This window comes from Mus pahari, chromosome 12 (assembly GCF_900095145.1).
Source record: "Mus pahari chromosome 12, PAHARI_EIJ_v1.1, whole genome shotgun sequence".
Taxonomy (NCBI): domain Eukaryota; kingdom Metazoa; phylum Chordata; class Mammalia; order Rodentia; family Muridae; genus Mus; species Mus pahari.
In genome coordinates, this window is record NC_034601.1 from 33,898,561 (window position 1) to 33,913,915 (window position 15,355).

General features: G+C 45.3%; 1 protein-coding gene across 4 annotated transcripts in view; it reads left to right on the top strand.

Moving 5' to 3' along the window:
* The window catches only part of Igsf11 (immunoglobulin superfamily member 11), a 129,457-nt gene that overhangs the window by 41,340 nt on the left and 72,762 nt on the right, over window positions 1-15,355 (top strand). Inside the window, exon 1 of one of the 4 annotated variants that reach the window (XM_029544269.1) lies at window positions 4,533-4,550. The exons of the other annotated variants lie outside the window; for them this stretch is intronic. The gene's annotated coding sequence lies outside the window, so the exon portion shown is untranslated. Of the gene's footprint in view, window positions 1-4,532; window positions 4,551-15,355 lie in introns of those variants that run through there. 4 annotated transcript variants of the gene reach the window in all.

The following is a 15,355-nucleotide window of genomic DNA, read 5'->3' on the forward strand; positions in this document are numbered from 1 at the left end:
AGGAGTTATAGAGGCAAAGTTTGGAGCTAAGATGAAAGGATGGACTATCCAGAGACTACCCCACCCAGGGATCCATCCCATCATCAGCCACCAAATCCAGACACTNTTGCACATTCCAGCAAGATTCTGCTGAAGGGACCCTGATACAGCTGTCTCTTCTGTTCTATTGATGTTTACCACTTTAAGGCAGTTAAAGCCTGAGATGATTTCAGAATTTGCCTCTTACCGATTATACTTCAACAGTTCTCTCAGAAATTCTCCTATTTTCTGAAGTTTGACCTTTTTGTGTAGAATTTGCAATTTCACCTATAATCATATCTTCCTTTTGCTGTGTTAGGAACATGCTTGGCATCCTCTTATTCCTCATCGCCCCCGAGTGGTGCAAGTGAATCCGAGTCACAGCACCCTATGATGTATTTATATAAAGATAAAGAGAGAGGGGCAGTTATGTTCTGTGGAGGTGTGGTGAGGTACGGGGGAAGCAGTGTGCATCAGTGGGCCCATGCTGAGATATCCCGTCTCCCTGAGGGACCAGGTACACATGGGTATAGTATAGAACAGAGTTTATTCAGGACATGGGGAGAGGAGTCAAGAGGGTAGTAGAGGCAGAAGTAGAGAAGTAGAGGCTGGAGGGAATGGGGAAGGGACCACAGGACAGAGCAGAAACTAGAAGGGCAGAGAGCAAGAGAGGAACAAGAGGGAGGAAGGGGCAAGCAGCCCCTTTTATAGTGGGTCAGGCCTACCTGACTGTTGCCAGGTAACTGTGGGGTGGAGCATACCTGGCTGTTGCTGAATTTAGTGAGCAACTATTCATTCTCAGCTCCTGTTCCTAATCAATAAGAAGGTGGAGATTCCTAACACTTGAAACACTTCCTCGGGCCATCTTCTCTAGTCGGTTTTCCCTAACACAGCACAGGATTCTTCATACCTTGACTGTTGCGCGGTACAGCTTTGACTGACCTGTGCCTCTTGTGTTCCTCTCCCTTCAGACCTGCCACATGGCAGCCACAGCTACTTCAATACACAAACACACACCCCCCGCCCCCATCTGCTTGGAAAAACATCCAGTGGTTTCCTGTTGTGTTCTGGGCAAGCCCAGAGCCTTCCCTGGCTCTGAATTCACAGCAGTGTCTCTGGGACCTAGCTTTGTGCCCTTTGGCTGCTTATCTAGGAGCCTGCAAGGATGAATCTGTAAATTTACCCTCCACTTGTCTGACTGCAGATGTCAGAGTTTTCACCTTCTGTCATCTGAGTTGCCCTGGAAAGCATCGCAGACCCCTTCCTCTGCCCCTAGAAGTTCACATCTTCCTCGGAGCCCCTCTCAGTCCCTTGGGCAGTTTCTTTCCTGGCCTGCTGGTGCTGTGGAAAAAGCTCAGCAAACACACCTCTGTTACATCATTTATTGGTGTTCAATCCCGGTGGGCTGATGGTTTTGAAAAATGCAATAAAACTTAGATGATAGCAAAGTGAAATGTGAAACAGACACAGTAGAAACAGACTTACTGATAAGATAGATTGCTGTAAAAGCTTTTGCATGCTTAATGTCAATCTTTCTCCTTAGCCGTTTGCTTGTAGGCCAGGAACAATTCGCAGGCCAGGCCTGGCCCAGCACTGCTGGTTAATGCTGAGCAAGCAGCTTTCCTCTAATTTGCTGTTATTCACTGGTCAGGGTCCACGTCTTGATCTGTGTTATCTGGCTTCCCACCTTTTGTTTATTCTGTACAAAACGTTGGGTCTTCAGGTAAGTGCCCTGCACAGTGAGTTGGGAAACAGTGCTTGACCTAGTCCCAGTTACTGGCTTACGTATCAGTTGAAGGGGGTCTTGGATTAGTTTCTATGGCTATCGCTTCAGACTTCCTGTTGCTAAGGAAAGGACTTCCTAAGTCAGCCCACAGTCCAGACAGTTTTGTTTGAAGATGCTTTAGCTTCAGTGCCCTCTAGCCCTTAGGACGGTAGGCAGGTGATGTCCTTAGATTCTTAGTGCAGTGAGGGAAGCTTGTCTGCTGTAGGAGAGGCAATTAGAATCAGAGCCCTTTTGAAACAGCCTTGGAGCAGATAGTTGCTTAAGGAAAACAGTCTCCTGACAGTCAGTCACACATGAAAGGCTTTATAGTTTTCAGGTTTCCCCGACAAACCAAATGCAGTTGCTATGCATCCTGTTTTTTACCCTGGGGACAGCCAGGCCCCACCCCCCACCCCCCACTGGTTCAAACATTGTTAGGATCTACATGAAAACTTTTTCACTTATTTCTGTTTCTGTGCTTGTGTGTGTTGTGCATCTCACGTGTGCTGTGTTTATGTTGAGGCAAAAAAGGGCATCAGATCCCCTGGGAGTAGAATTAGAGCAGTTGTGGGCCATGGGATGTACATGCTGGCACGCTGATCCTGGATCCTGGGCGGGAGCAGCAAATGCTCATAACCTCACGGCTAGTTCTCCAGCCCTGGGGTCTGCATCTTTTGAAAGCTGAATTCCTAGGTTCATGCTGTTTGTGCTCCCTCCTGGGACTTGGGAGCAGTGTTTTGCTGTGGTGGGAGGTGTTGGCCCAGGGTTGACTGTTGACTGACCAGCTCTCACACACCCTTGTTTGAAATCCAGTCTAAATCGATTCCATTGTTGTTTTAAATGTCTCCTTTGTTCCAGGGATCCATGGGGTCTCTTGTCTTGCCTTTCTTTAGTCCTGTAACTCTGATCTTTGTATACCTCCATTTCTTTTGTGTGCTGCCCTTTAGTGTATATTGTGTACCTTATCTTTGTTTTTTGCCCCATCTCTCAGTATGTTGTAGCGACTTCACTTTCATCGCTTCTGTTTTTCACACTGTGTCTCAATTCCCGCTCCATTAATGTTGGCCAATTTGTTCAACTGAACTGTCCTAGGCTTTTGCTTCAAAGTTTGGCTAAGCGGTCTGCCTCTATCAGGTGAGAAACCACCATGGGTGACACACGTGATTCCCAGTAAATGCGTTACTGAGCTGTTCTCAAGCCCAGTTAGCGTGATGTAAATAGTCATATGCCCGTACAACACAGAAGGGCATTGTGCTGCCCATTCATTGTTAGAAAGGTCTCATTAATTATTAGCCTGATGGAGGATAGTTGGTATTTCTCTGTCTGTGCCTTCTTGGCCTTTGGCAGTAGAGAAAAAGATGTGAATTCTGCCCACAGACCGTCCACCCTGCATGGCTGACTGCCAGGAGTCACATGCCTGCTGAGTTGTTGCTGCACCCTCTTTCTTCCTTTGTATTCCTCAAGGCTCCTGTAGTTGTTGGCCTTTCTGCCTGGTGTCCCTGAGTTATAGCCCTTTTAGTTCTTTGAGCGATGAGGACTAAGCATTGTTTAACAACTTAAGCAATCTTTATGGGCTTTGAATTCCCTCCACTAAGGAAGCCAGGCAAGCTCTTGATAGCTCTGGGGCACCAGGCAGATCTTCTCTAGGTTATAGCCTTGTTTCTGAACTTGTGGTTTTTAACTCATGGTTCTCAATACTCATATTTGCTCCATGGTGTTCCAAACTGAAAGAGAGAGAGAGAGAGAGAGAGAGAGAGAGAGAGAGAGAGAGAGAGAGAGACACACACGAGGGGAGAGGAAGGGAGATGGACTGAATAGTGTTCGAGATCTGCAGTCCTCCCGCAAGTCACTGAGGAAGGTGTCCCCTCCCTCTGGAATGAGCACATGAAGTAGTTCTCCCACTAATTTTTTCTGGCTCACATTCCATCTTCTATCTGATTTGTGCTGTCTTGCCCTGTCCCTCTTTGGAAGCAACGGTAGGAAGCTCCGTTGCTTGGGAGGGTGGTGGTAAGGGATCCAGAACCGGCTGCTTCACATTTGCCAGCTCTTGCTGGTTGTGAGATGCTTCGTCCGAGTGGGTGGCTGTCTGAAGGGCCGAAACTAATTAATGCTTAACTTCTTTCCCCACTAACCTTAGCTCACCTTCAGACTGTGTTCTAGCAGCAGCTGTGGTCTCGGTTGGCCCCATTACCCAGAGTTAGTTATTTTGCTGACAGATGGGGAGAAGAGAAAACCAAGGGTAGAGAAAAACTCCAAACAATTCTCTTATTCTTTGCATTGCCTTCTTCCTTCCTGTGCGTTCAGAATATCCCTCGCTTTCATGAGTGGGAGTTGCATGAACTTATGTAAGACTTATGTTTCAACGTGGATCTATTCATTTTCCAGCTCCGTCACCCCCAAAGAGTTCACTGCTCCCATGCTGTAGTGCTGCAGGTTCCTGTCTAGGATGCAGCCGTGACTTGACTTGGTGGTTACTTTAGCTACTCAGTAGAATGTGGAAGTGAGCGTGTGTCCCAATCCTCTGCTGGGTTGGAGAGACCTAGGTAAAGGCCCCCCTTTCGGTTTCCTGTCGACCTTACAAAATATTATTCTATAGAATATTCTATAAGTCTCTCGGCTGTACCTTTATAGGAAAACAAGAGTTCATGTTCCAGATCACATCAAGTGGAATCTGAGGCAGTGAATGAACACGGCTCAGCTCAGTCCAGTGCACATTCATTGCACAACTGGCATTGTGGACCGAGAAGGGAACATCACTGCTGCCCAGGTAGCGATGTGAGGGATAAATGCAGATTAGCCAGTTGGTGTCTATGTTGGGATGACTGAGTGCTGAGGAGGCATGGCTGCTTTGCCTCAGGATGACCATGGGAGAACACTTGCTGTTGTGAAGAGGCAGAAGAACTGAGTGAATGGAGGGGAGGGTCAGGGAGGAGTCCTGGAAGGGGCTTGCTGAAGATGTAGTGCATCCAAGGGAGCACATCCTAACACAGGGAAGCACTTGAGGGAAGAGAGAAGCTCATGCTGTGAGTTCACTGGCTTTTAAGTAGGGAGTGAGGTGGTAGGAGGTGGAGGGTGAAGCTAGCTGTTAATGACAGCCTTGCACTAGGGCAGGAAAGGCCTCTTTGTCATGCTAAGAAACTTGCTTTAAGTCCTCTGGAGAATGGAGGCTATTCACTGGAAGGCCCTGTACTGCACTGTGACAGGCTCTCATTTGCATTTTATAAGAATTACTCTGGTGTGGGGCACAGGGTGTCGGAGGGAGACGCTCTGGGGGAAAGGCATGTTAAGCTTGTGCAGAGGTGAGGATGGTGATGAGGGCCTGGCAGGAGATGCTAAATGGTTGGTGGGATGAAGAGGAGACAAACTGGGTGCCATTTAGGCAATCTTCATGACAGTGTCTTTGTCAGGGATCAGAGCCCCAAGGATCAGTCTCTTAGGGTCTTACTTTGGCTGTTGCTAATAGGAATGGTAAAAGAGGGATGGGTTGGGGGAAGATGATGAACTTACTTGGATATGTTGCAAGTAGAGTGGGAGAGTTAAGCTCAAGTTACAACATCTGGAACCACCTGAGAGATGAGCCTCTGGCTATGCCTATGGGGCATTATATTTGTTCCATCCATTGAGATGGGAAGACTGCCCACTGTGGGTGGTACCATTCCCTGTTTGGGTTCCTGGGTGAATAGAGAAAAGTAACTGAGCCACAGAACTTGCTTGCTTTTTCAGGCTCCCGCTGCCTTGACTTTGCTGGGATGAGAAACTGTACCTTTAACTTTGGGCTGGGATGAACCCTTCATTCCTCAAGTTTCTCTTGCTCTGGGCATTTTTATCAGTGCAACAGGGGAAAGAAGAAACCCAAGATGGGGATGAACAGCAGCAGGCGAGTTTGGTACATTGGCTGGGGGCTCAAAGGAGGTCAGGGCCAGAAATTCAGCCTTTGCTTTAATCTTAATTGATAATAATGTTAGAAACAAGTGAGAGAAACTTTTGTCTGTATGCCATGACAGAGTGATAAATGTATAATATCTCACAAGTGAAGCTTTGTTGGAAATTGTCCAATAGAGCTCTCCTCCCTCCCAGCCAAGTTCTTTCTTTAGTGGCGATGGAACATTGCTGTCTTCCATTTCTCTGTAAATTGCCATTGTGCTTTTCTGCTTGACATACAGTTTTGAATCAAAGTGAGACAGAGTTTTGAAGGGTGTTCCATTTTAATGGGATCCTTTACATAACTCGAAGCTGCATTTTAATGTGGCTCAGCATCTTCCAACGACTCTGGGAGTCCTTCCAAGCAATTATTATTATTGTTAATTCTATCATTACTTCCTCGACAAAAGTTTGGGGAAAATGATTAGCTAAGGGAGCAGGTCTTCTCCAGGTAGGGGTAACTGTAAACACCCAGATCTCGTGTCCTTGGCTTCTCCCTAATGCTGTGTCCTGGAGGCTCTGAGTGACAGCCTCCAGTCACTCAGCATCCATGTGGCCCTATAGCTGTTAGATTATCTTCCACATCTTCACTTCCTTCATCATTTCTATTTCCCCTTATTTCAGAGGACCTTAGCAAATCACATTCTTGATGCTCATAGTCGAATGCTTTGTAGTCTACACATGAACTAAAAAAACATATGTTCTTATCTGTAGTTGAACCAATTTACAGTTATCCCTGTCTCGCTTAGGAATTAGTGAGACTAAGCCTGTGGTTATTTTATTTGGCTTTGACAATGACTGGGGGGTCACTCCTAAGCTACTTATCTATCTGTTGGCTTGACTGCCTCCCCAGTGGTGTACCCCAAATACTTGCTGTTTCTCCTGGCCATGTGTTCATGGTCCATCTCCTCTCATGGTGGCTTCCTCCTCTCTCCATATCCTTTCTTCTCCCTCTCTTTCTGCATCCCCCAACCAGGTAACTCAAACCCCACTCACCTCCAATCCCTCGAGTAATTGGCAGTAGCCATTCTTATTTAACCAATAGTTTTAAATTAAAGAGCAAGGTTTGCACCACGGAAGTGGTAAACGTGAGAACTCACTTGTAGGCAACTAGACCTTCGGGTACAGAGCTTAGCCTTCCACTACACAGCAACAGGGCCAAACCTCAACACCTACCAGCATCAAGGTTTACAGCAGTGGCTCCCTTCCTAACATTTTCTGTTTGTGTATAGATGGAGGATCCAGCCCACCTGATCTGACTCCATTGAAGCCATGGCTTCACTTGTCATTCCTTCATTCTCCTCATCCCCCTCTCACTCCCTCTGCCTCTTCCTTTGCTTTTTTCCTCCCCTTGCCCTCCCTTCTTTTAGTTTTAAAAAAATGTATGTGTGTGTGTCTGTGTGTGTGGGGGGATGCGTGTATGTGTATGGGTGCATGTGTGTGTGTGTGTGTGTGTGTGTGTGTGTGTGTGTACAGGTGCATGTGTGTCTGTATGTGTGTGCAGGTGTATGTGTATGTCTGTGTGTATGTCTGTGTGTGTCTCTGTGTGTATGGGTGCATGTATGTGTGTGTCTGTGTGTGTGTGCAGGTGCATTTGTGTGTGTATGTGTGTGTGTGGGGGGGATGCATGTATGTGTATGGGTGCACGTGTGTGAGCAGGTGCATGTGTGTCTGTGTGTGTGTGTGTGCACAGGTTCATGTGTGTGTGTCTGTGTGTGTGTGCAGGTGCATTTGTGTGTGTATGTGTGTGTGTGTGGGATGCATGTATGTGTATGGGTGCACGTGTGTGAGCAGGTGCATGTGTGTCTGTGTGTGTGTGCACAGGTTCATGTGTGTGTGTATGTGTGTGTGTCTATGTCTGTGTGTGGGGGGGTGCATGTGTGTATGTGTGCATGTGTGTGTGTGTGTGTGTGTGCAGGTGCATGTTTATGTGTGTGTGTGTGTGCACACGCGCGTGAGTTTGTGTGTCTGTGTGGCCCAGCACACGGCATGTGCCATGCTGTGCATATGGAAGTCAGAGAACAATATATGAGAGTTGGTTCTCTCCTTCAACCATGTTGATGCAGGGGTCAGAGTTAGGTTGTCAAGTGTGGTGGCAAATGTCATTACCTGCTGAGTCTTCTTTTATATTTCTTATGTCTGCTAAGTTACAAAAGTATTTTAGGTCTAATTACTGTTCTCCTCCCAACCCAGTCACTTCTGGTACGTCTGTGTATTTTTCTTGCCTTGCAATCAGCCATCCTCTCTCACAGTTACATCTTAATTTCCTGCAGCTTTGATTGTTACACGAGTTTCTGGATCTCAGCTAAATATGGAAGCTTTACAACCCAAATTAAGCCTCGTCACAAAACAAATGAATGAGGACAACAGAGTTATCCTTGAGTAGGGGACGCAGGCACTGGGGTTTGTGTCTGTCCTGTTCAGCTGGAGCAGCAGTGAGCTACAGTTAGTGATTGCTGGAGAGTCTGAGGCTAGGTAGGCTTGGGTTTAAATCCCAGCTGTGTGGGGTGACTTCTTCCTTGTGACTCGGCTTTCTGATTTATATATCTAGAGTAGTAACATCTACCAGAGCTGAGCACGCTAAAAATGCTTTCCTTTACTTCGATTTTTCTGTCTCGTTTCTTACTTTGTGGTCTCAAGACTTAAGATTTACCTGAATCTTCCTTTGATATGACAACCCTCTCTGTATTTGAAACGCCAGTTTCCTTAACAGTGTGAGCCCTCGAACCTTCCGTCCTAGGGAAACAGCGTGGTATCATCGTTCTGAAGCATGCTGCTTGGATTGACTCTCAGCTCGGCCACTTAATTACTTAGGAGAGTTGCTTAGCTCCTTGGGCCTTCATTTCCTTATTTGTAAAATGAAGACAGCAGTAACACTTACTCTACAGAGTGGTTGCAGTAAAGATGTTAGTGCTTACAAAGCTTGCTGTGCACACGAGGTATAAAGCACCTGGGTGGGTCAGAGAGAATGCCATATGTTCTTGGTGTCTTGGTTTCATCTCAGGGCCATATGGCAGCCATGATTTCCTGGTTTCCTTGGAGTTATTACCAGGGCCATGTTCTATCTAGGACTGTAAGTGGAGGCCAGGAGAGGAGGGTGTTATTTATGGACGCAGTCCTGATGCATTTGTTGTGGAGATCCCACACTGAGATGTACATTCACAGGATGATGATTGACTGCAGTCCTAAGGAACTGTGTGGACGTTGACGTCATGGGCCTCATCAAGTGGTTGTCTCTGGCAGTGCCAGGAGGAAGGTGTGTAAGGCAGAGACACCTGGATTAGTGATGGGGGCAGCCAGGAGGAGACAGATCCGGACTTGCTTTTGGTATGGGAATTTTGACGTATTTAGATAGGTGCGGAGAGGACATATGAGTCTAAGACTTCAGTACAGCAGAGAAGGAGGAAGGCGGGTCCTGGCTCCTCCACGAATACAGATGATCCTTGAGGACCATCCCTTGCAAGTGACAAAATGCTGTCACTGTCCCCCGAGTCCCCACCTCACCTTGCCAGCCCCATGCGAATCAATAAGTGCTTTCTATTCTTGGGATACAAATTCTCAAGTATTTGCTAAGCACGTGACAGGAAAATCTGACTTCTGAATATGTTCTTAGTGTCATTTTTCTCTTTTTTAATTTGTAATTATTCACACGTTTCTCAGGTTGACACACCATAACCCTGAATAAGGAAATACAGGGCCGCAGAGTCCGCTCAGTGGTTAAGAGCCCTGGCTGCTCTTCTAGAGGACCCGGGCTTATGTCCCAGCATTCATGTGGCAAGTCACAACTGTTTGTAACTCTAGTTCCAGGGGATGTGACACCTTCACACAGACATACATGCAGGCAAAAACACCACTACATATAAAATAAAAATAAATAATTTTAAAAATTAAAAAATAAATAAAGCCTAAGAAAAATACAAGCCAAGTATTAAGGCAATTGACTTAGAGATCTAAGCCAGGCCAGCTTCATGTATAAATTCAGGCAAGTATGTCAAAAAAGAACATAACTGAACCCACAGAGTGAGGTCAGGTGACCACATTTCTTGCATGTCGCCTTTCCATGGTCCTATAATGGCTGTCTTAAAGAAAATGCTACTAAGGGGCCATAACTCAAGGTTTCCTGGAATGATGAGCACTGCAATTCTGCATCAGAGAAGCAGATAAAATTCAGTGTTTGTTTATTCCTCCAGAGAAGGGACACAGGAAGCCTGCCCCTTAGAGAACCCTTACATTTTGAGCTGATTAGGACAGGTGTTCTCTGATACTGAACTTGGAATGTTGCCTTGGGCAGGAGTTGGGAGGCAGAACAGAGCCTGTGGGGCATGTTCATATCTCCTGTCTGCTGAAGAGCACAGAGGCACATTGACAACCTAGTTGGAGATAACATTAGCACTGAAGCAAGAACATAGCTTTGGGGTAGAAGGGTTACCTACAGTTGCCTGGAATCAGGTCTCACAGTATCCTCTGACTTCACACTGGTATGAAAAGTTACGTTCTATCTGTAGTCTCCTTGGTGGCAGGAGTCGGGCTGTTCCATGTCACCTGCACCTTCTGCAGTGACATGTGATATAGGGCATCCATTCGAGCTGCAGGTCTGGGCAGCCTGGCTCTTGCCTCTGTTTTGGAACTAGGAAACAGGTGAAGGGGGTCCTGGGCATGTGATGGCAACAGCTTGGGGTCCTGCCTTTGTTATTTTATCTGAAAGGAGAGACACAATGATATCAAAACAGTCAGAAAAGATAGTTTCAAAATTTAAGCCAGTTGCCATTAAGACACTTTTTTGAGTCTGGATATCTCTACAAAGCCAGTGCTGGCTGGCCTTGAACTCCTGACCCTTCTGCTTCAGCCTCCCAAGTGTTAGAATTTTGGGTGTGCATTATCATGCCCAACTAACAAACTATTTCCTTTTGAAGATTTATTTATTTTATATATGAGTGTTCTATCTGCATGTACACCCGTGCGCTAGAAGAGGGCATTGGATCTCATTACAGATGGTTGTGAGCCACCATGTGGTTGCTGGGAATTGAACTCAGGACCTCTAGAAGAGCAGGCAGTGCTCTTAACCAATGAGCCATCTCTCCAGCCCCACAAAATCACTCTTAAAAGACTTATTTTTTTCTTTTACTTTATGTTTTTATTCTATTTTATGTATTTTATTTTATTTTATTTTATGGGTGTTTTACACTCAATCTTAGTCAAAAGGCCAAGAATCGATTTTATGGGTGTTTTGCCTGCATGTTGCCTTTGTGCTGTGTATACCAAGTACCAGTAGAGGCCAGAACTGTAGTTAGGGATAGTTGTGAGCCACTGTGGGTGCTGGGAACTGAACCCAGTCCCCCTGGGAGAGCAACAAGTACTTTCTCTTAACTGCTGAGCCATCTCTCCAGCCCCTGACAAGCTCATTTCTAAGGAAAAAAAATACTGAATTCCTTTGGGAGATTGAAGCCATGGTTATAATGGCGAATTGAAATTTGACACTCTAGTTTTGTGACAGGGATTAGCAGTGTATGAGATTATTTTTTGTTGTTACACTCAAGTTCCTTCCAGAATTCCATATTTCATAGGTAGGACCCATTTCTGAAACGCTAGGACAAGCTTGTGGAAATCTATGCATTGTGGTAGAAACTGAAAACTTGCTGTGAACATTTAGCTTCTGTTTCCTATTGTTAAACAGAGCTGTTTTTGTTTGTAACTTAACCTACATGGACAAGTAAATTCACTTTTAAGAAGAGATACTGTTGAAGGAAGTAGAAAGGCAGGGTAATATTTAGAGTTATATTTGGTGTTGTGAACAAATGATTTAATTTTGATCTTCCAAGGCAGGGTTTCTTCAATAAGAAGCAATGGGGGAGAATTTCTTTTCTGTGGAACTTAATCTGTAGCCATCTGCTGCTGGATCTCATTATGTTCTTCATGTAATTAGAGTAATTAGGATGAGGCTTGTGCCATACATTAGTCTTGGGAAGGGAGCTGAACTCTTTCAAGGCTTGCTTTGAGACACTGGAGATTAATGGCCTAATCTTTGAGGTAAACTGATGGAAGTGGAGAAAAGTGTGTAAGCCCAGAAAGGAAAGGTAATTGTGTTCATTATGTAATCTTTTTTACATGTATGCTAATCCTTTTTATCATGATGGTAACTCAATGTTTTGGAAGCTTAACTCCAAAGGACTTAGAGGAAAACAATTGGTGAGGGAAAGAAAGAAGATGACAGTGGTGATGTACCTACCACTCATGGTGCCAACCTGGTTTCAGATTAGACCCCTCTCCGATTAGGAAAAAAAAAAAAAACACAACAAAAGAAGAAATCAAAGGAAATGGCAAAATTATCCGAGTGCAGAGCTTTCTGGGGAAGGCAGCTGTGGGGTTTTCAAAATGAAGAGGGGCAAGATCAGGTCCCGAAAACACCAGGCATGTAAGCACTGTGGCTAGATTACAAAATCTCTCCAAGTTCTTCTGAGATACAAGGACCCGTTCACATCCTGGGAGGGGCTTACCATGAGGATTGACAGTTCTTCCTTCCCCGGTACTCGCTTTTCTTCTTCATGGTCACCAGTGTAGAAGTGGTCATCCTCATTGAACTGCCATGCAGTTAAGTCTCCAGGTCAGTCTCCATTGGCCATCAAATGCACTTGTGAGGAATTCCACTCTCCTGTATCAGCCATTCACACACTCTCATTGAAGGATTGTTTGTCCCTGGTGCCAGGCTTTTACTTGACATTAAGATGACCTGGAAGGAGACCAACACACTTTATCTCCTATGGGATGAGACCTCTTTCCAGCTAATCTAGTGACCCCTGTCTTTCAAATGTACCCTGGCTGGTCTTGTTTCTCGACATATGCCATTGATCCTGCCTCCCACACATTGCCCTTGATTCTCAGCGTTAGCATCACAGTTGCAATTGTGCCAGTTTCTTGTCGTCCCTCGTGACTTTATTTAACAGTCTTTCAGGGCACAGCAGAGTGGCTGGCCGTAGATTCAGTTGAAGCACAAGTCTATAGAGACAGGAGCCCTGGAGGCCAAAATGGCCTGCCTCTCTTTGAATGTCAAGTTGCTGTGGCACCAGGTTTTTGGAAACCAAGACAAGTCAGTTAAAGAAATCAGTGGGGTCTTTATTTCACCTTCTCTGTTTCATCTCCTGTCAAAGCCATGGTTTCATCAATTCCAAGGCACCAAATTCTGAAAGCCAGTTTTTTTTTTTTTTTTTTTTTTTTTTTTTTTTTTTTTTTTTTTTTTTTTTTTTTTTTTTTGGGGGGGGGGGGTTCTTTTGCTCATTTTTCGGGAAATTATCCTGAATGTGTTGAATGCCTTTCTCTGCTGGGTGAGTGCCCAGGCCTTATACACAGAACGGTTAATGCTGGGCTGGCCATGGCCCACTCTATTCAGATCAGGACTCATTTATGTGTGCCAGGCCACTGCTGGGGTTGGCATATGTTGGTGGGCAGGAGAGGCCTTCCCCGCCCCCCTCTCTGCATATGACAAGCTCTGCTCCCTGCCAGGAGGGGCAAGTGGCTGCGGGGAGAGAGATAGATGGCTCAGTGTGAGAGAGCAGAGAGAGAACATGGGCTGAGAGACAGGGGACGAGCAACCACAACAGAAATAAAAAGATGTGCTACAAACAGAGGAGACTGAAATCTGTATCTCCAGTGGAAAGGGTCAGGTGGAGTGCCTTTCTGATGTCTTTTCCCCTTTCTTCCTCTCTTCTTCTCTTCTTCTCTCTTCTTCTTCCTTTTTTTTTTTCCTGAGACAGGGTTTCTCTGTGTAGCCTTGGCTGTCCTGGAACACACTTTGTAGACCAGGCTGGCCTTGAACTCAGAAATCTACCTGTCTCTGCCTCCTTTTTATTTACAAATTACAGTGTTTATATACTCAGTTAGCTCTTTAGACATATCACTTTTAAAAGAAATGTGTGTGTGTATGTGTGTGTGTGTGCGCGCACGCACGCACATGTGTGCACACACACGCTTGTGTAGGTCAGGGGGCAACTTTATGGAGTTGTCTCTTTCCTTCTGCCTTTACACAATTTCTAGAATCAAACAGAAGTCCCCAGGCCTGTGCAGAGCCTGAGTTTAGTTAGGATTTCTGTTGTTGTGATAAGACATCATAACCAAAAGCAACTTGGGGAAGAAAGGTTTCATCTCCATCGTCCAGGGAAATCAAGGCAGGAACTGAAGCAGAGGCCAGTCACAGAGCAACACTGCTCACAGGCTGCTCCTCACAGGTTGCTCAGCCTCCTTTTTATTTTATTTTATTTATTTATTTTTACAGCACCCAGGACCTCTAGTCCAGGGGTGGCACTGCCCACAGTGAGCTAGGTTCTCCCACATCAATCATCAGTCAAGAAAATGTGCTAGCAGTGTCCATAAGCCAGTCCAATAGGACCATTTTTTTTTCTGTTGAGGTTCCTTCTGACATAAAACCAGCCAGGACACAGGACACAGAGCAAGGGACATGTGGCTGGCTTTGGGTGTGCATCCTTTTGTTGTGTTTTTTTAAAAGATCTATTTATTTTATGTGTATGGGTAAACCCGTGTGTATATCTGTGCCTCCTGTGTGCTCAGGGCCCATGGGCAGGCCAGAAGAGGGCATCCTTTGGATCTGGAGGTACAGAGGGCTGTCAGGTGCCCTACGTGCACTGGGAACCAAACCCTGCTTCTCAGAAAGGGCAACAAGTGTCCTTAAATTGCTGAGCCATCTCTTCCAGCCTGCAGAGATATTTGTTAATATTGTACATCCTCAAATTTATGAGGGTCCCTGAAGGTCATGGCTTCCAAGTCTTGATGGTGTGAACGGCATTGTATGATCCTGCTTTACCAGGTGCCAATTCTTCCTTTATTTATTCCTTCCACGGGGGTCATTGATCACTTCACACTTTTTTTTTATGCCAGTGAGGCTCTGGGCTACATATCTGAAAGTGTTTTCATTTATACTTGTTTCTCAAACGTAAGGCTAGCGTTGCTATGATAGCACCCATAACTAAGTATACTGCTCAACAACTAGCTATTGAACAGTGTTTTCTTATATACAGAACAGTGATTCAGTTCTTTCTCTTGTAAAACACATGTAAGGCTGGAAGAGATTGAGCTTAAGTACCTACAGTGCCCTAATAAGCATTCGAACAGGGGAGAAGCACCCTGAGACAGTGTCTTCAGAAGGCGAAATGGAGAGGAAATGGATAAATTTAAGCTTTGTATTCTAACAGATAAAAAAAAAAAATTGATGAGGCCCTGTCCTTCCATGTGTTTTCAGACCACGGGAACATGAAGAACTCGTATTTAGATCCTGGTATTTAGGTGCCACCAAAATCATTGGCTGTTTATTTCTGGCCATGTGAGATGCACAGAAATAAACTGCACATAGCAAGCCTCCCCCCAGCCTCACGGAGAACAGAGCAGAACCGCAGAGTTCTTCTTTTTCGGTTCCATGGTCTTGGGAGTCTCCTGGTATTTATTCTGTGTACAGTATGAGACTGGGTGAATTTACCTGAACACCTTGCATAGATATAAATGATATTGGAAATACATTAGCCTTAACATAACCATTCTCTGACGATCTCGCTAATTTTTTTTTTTATTATTATTTTCTTTATTTACATTTCAAATGCTATCCCGAAAGTTTCCCATACCCCTCCCCCGACCTCTGTTCCCCTACCC